This window comes from Zootoca vivipara, chromosome 1, assembly GCF_963506605.1.
Source record: "Zootoca vivipara chromosome 1, rZooViv1.1, whole genome shotgun sequence".
Classification (NCBI taxonomy): domain Eukaryota; kingdom Metazoa; phylum Chordata; class Lepidosauria; order Squamata; family Lacertidae; genus Zootoca; species Zootoca vivipara.
The window spans coordinates 28,621,499-28,625,521 of record NC_083276.1 but is presented as its reverse complement, the minus strand read 5'-3'; positions in this window follow the sequence as shown (position 1 = coordinate 28,625,521).

Sequence of the window (4,023 nt, the reverse complement as noted above, 5' to 3'; positions counted from 1 at the left end):
CGTACTGGCTCTCTTATCTGAGTAGAGAGATAGGAGGGAATATACTTCAGCTGAGTAATAATCTTCTATAATAGGAAATAGAAGGCAAAAGACAGGCCTCTTATTCCAGCTTGCAGGTTTAGGACATTTCCCCCCTCTTGCTTTCCAGAAATTCCTTAGAAAATTTTGCAACACATCTTGGGCTAATGACGTATTTCCTGTTTTCTTCTGACGGGTGCTCAGCTGTATTATCTCTGTGGTGGCCTTTTATCTGTGAACAGGCATTACTAGCAGAAATCTTTAATGCCCATCAAACTCAGAATCCTGGTTCTTTCCAGGTCACACCTTATTAAACCCCTTTAAAAGGAAGCAGAATGAAAGCACAGAGTTGTGGGCAGCAGCATCTTAAGCATACACAAGCCACAGTTGTATATGACTTCAGCATTATACGCATGTATAAAAATTGATACCGGTATATCTGTGGGTATTTATAGTGCTAGAGCCTTTCCCATGCCTTTGAACTGTTAATTACAACAGGAAAACTGAAAGGCATAGGATAGAAGGCCTTTTTCATGTGCAGATCTCTTCAGAATTGTGCCATGATAGGATTGTTGGAGGATGTAGCTTCTGCCACACTTCAAAAAGAACAGACTGTGTTACACGTTTTGCAGAGAGATGGTGATAGTGACGAAGAGTGATTCGACATGTGGTTCTAATACAGTCTTGGAGGATCTATGTGATGTTCCATTAGCCTATCCAAAACTGCATTCTTGGAAATAATTCCAAAATTCTACAGCTGAAAGCCCCACATTCTACAATTAAATTAAATTGGCGCAAATATCTACAACAGGCATCCCCAAACTGCGGCCCTCCAGATGTTTTGGCCTACAACTCCCATGATCCCTAGCTAACAGGACCAGTGGTCGGGGAAGATGGGAACTGTAGTCCAAAACAACTGGAGGGCCGAAGTTTGGGGATGCCTGATCTACAACAAACTTATTTTGCATACTTTATGCAATTTCTGTTGCAGGCTTCTTTTTAGAGAGTTTGCAGTTTTGTGTTCAGATTTTGTTGACATATTGAGGAAACGAGGAGCTAAGTCTAAAAGTGGGAGGGTTTGATGGGCTAATTAAAGATGCGCCACACCCCTCCAATACAATGTTGTTGACTATTGGAAGAGACATCCCGTGTGACATTTCTGATCTGGTCTATTTCTGATTGTTGCCTCAGTTTGTGGCAGCCGTGTTGCGTTTCAAGCGAAGATTTCATTTACACTTTGAATAGCCTATGCTTGGTAAATCACAAATGTAAACTACCATTACGTCATCAATGTCCTTACTGTATGGGACACACCTAAGGCTAAATCCAAGAAGAAAACGCGTGCATTAATGTCTTGAAACCTGTAATGGCCAAAATTGTCAGCAAGGAACAGACTGGCCTACTAAGATGCCTGTATGGAGAATGATAGGTCTTCCAGAAGTATGCTATTGCTTATGAAATGTAATGCGACAAATCTTGTTACAGTGGTGCCTCGCTTAACAAACGCCCCGTAAGACAAAATTTTCGCTTAAAGAAAGGATTTTTCTAGCGGAGGTTGCCTCGCTAGACAAATTCATTTTACGAAAAATTCGTCTAGCGAATCGCGGTTTCCCATAGGAATGCATTGAAATTCAATTAATGCGTTCCTATGGAGAATTTTTTTTTAAAAAAAATATTCAATGCATTCCTATGGGATTCGCTAGACAAATTTTTCGTTATAAGAATAGACCCGTGGAACGAATTAAATTCGTCTAGTGAGGCACCACTGTACTTTATACATCCAGGCGCTGCTGTTCTATTGGATTCTTTCTAGCTTAAAATTTGCCTTTGGAATTTATTGTGGCAAGTTGCTCACAAGATGGCAGTATCACCCAACATAATGGGATGAAGGTTTGTGACATGCTAACACTTAATTCTCTCTAGATTTCAAAAGCAGCTGCAGTAGGTTTAGTTATGCTTATGCTATGTGTTTACATTCTGCCAGAACGAATTGCTGGACTAAAGAATGGGGTGCAAATATTTAGAAGCTTAAGATCAATGACTGGAAAACTGATTTGCAGTGGTTATCTGGAGAAGTCATTCCTGATTCTCCTGCCAAAGTAAGACAGTCCCAGCCGTAAATCCTATGCATGCGGACAGTATGACTCTATGAAATGCAATTGTTCACTAAAATTACACAGCTGCTGCTGCTGCAAGTTTCTATTACAGATCTTGTATTTAGGACCTGACGCTATAAAAGAACGAAGAGAGTCTAGAGCAGTTTTCTGTGCTGGCTGGTGTTCATGGAGTGGTAGTACAAAATAATGTTTAGATGAGAAATTTTGAAATACGTTTGACAAGAAAAGAAGTTTGGGTTTTCCTGAGCATGACAGATGAGTATACATTTTTGTCCCGGACATGTTCAAGCAGTCAAGCCAAGGGTAAGCAGCACATACAGTCAAACCTCGGTTGTTGAACATAATCCGTTCCGGAAGCCTGTTCGGCTTCTGAAACATTCGACAACCGAGGGACAGCTTCTGATTGGCTGCAGGAGCTTCCTGCACTCAAGCCGAAGCCGTGTTGGACATTCAGCTTCCAAAAAACATTCGAAAACTAGTGTATTTACTTTTGGGTTTTCGGGGTTTGGAAGCTGAAACATTCCAAAATGGAGCCATTCAGGAACCAAGGTTTGACTGTGTACCTCAAAGGTGGCAGCCCCTGAAAAATAGGTTATATAGAAAAATAAGGCTTTGTCTCATAACATACCATTCCCAACCCAAAACGGGACTGAAAAATGTCTGGATGTTCAGACTGTAGTTGTCTCCCTTCCAGCATTAGTTTTCTCAAAACCTAGCAGAGAAAGGGCTCAACAAGCTAATGCTTTTGAGAAATGAAAAAAACCCTGGAAGTTGGGTTCTTCGAGCAATGCTAATATGTCTATTCCATTTTCAGTTATCAGAATTGCAGCCATTATAACTAACAGGCCTCATCTACAAAAAAAACAACAACCTGCTTTTGCATGTTGGGCCTGGAACCAGCAACTCATTTACTGTATGTACCCGAAACTGTATTTGCTTGCTAAAATAGCATGTTCGTGAACATTTTTTGGGCTTCATTGTGATTTCCGGCCTTATATTGGCTAGTACCCAAGGAATTAGGATAGTGAGCTTGGACAAGAGCTGCACCGACTTCCCTATGCAACACTGGCACAAGTGACCACGTTATTGGCTTTGATCTAGACTGTATTCTAGATCAGCTGTGGTCTTACTTGGTTAAACTGGCGATTTCCCCCATTTGCCAAGTGGAGAATGGTTGGGTTTATTTTGAGGTACAAAAGACTGAAGTGAGTTCTATAGGAAGTGAATTAGCAAGTCAAGGGAGCTTTGGCGTCTTCAGCTAATTGGAGGGAAACTAATGACCCATGAAAGTTCTCATTACAGCCTTTCTGCAGAGAATTTCAGCTGGATGATGTAAATCAACTATACGCTATTGCTCTATCCCCCTACCCAGGGCAGCTGTTTGAGAAGTGCCTGCTTTGTGAACAGGGTTTTGGTTTCTTTCTGGGCTTGTCATCAAACTTTTCAGTAGCACCCTGTTGCTTAAATACACACCCACTCCCAAGCAGCTGGATCTCGCTTTATAGCTTCACAGAAGACTTTGAAATCTGATGCTGGCTACATTTAGCTGCTGGCTCACACCCATTTCATGGTCCCGGTGGAGAGTGCTTTGCATTCTTATCTGAAGGGGGATCCAGCTGCCCATTGAAAGACTAGCTTCCCTTGGCTTTGCTTCAAGTCCTTGTCCATCCTCAGGCTTTAGTCCAGCTGTAAACCTGTCTGAAGACAAACCAGATACAGGGGGGCTTTAATGTTAGTCTATAGCAGGAGGCCAGCTGGAATGTTTCTGGAGTCCTGAGGCAGAACAAATAGATGCCCTCCTAAACTCTTTAGGCTACAGCTGGCTCCGGCTTTTTGGGGCGTGCGGGGAGTTAGCAATGCGTGGAGCAATGAAATGTTACTGCTACTG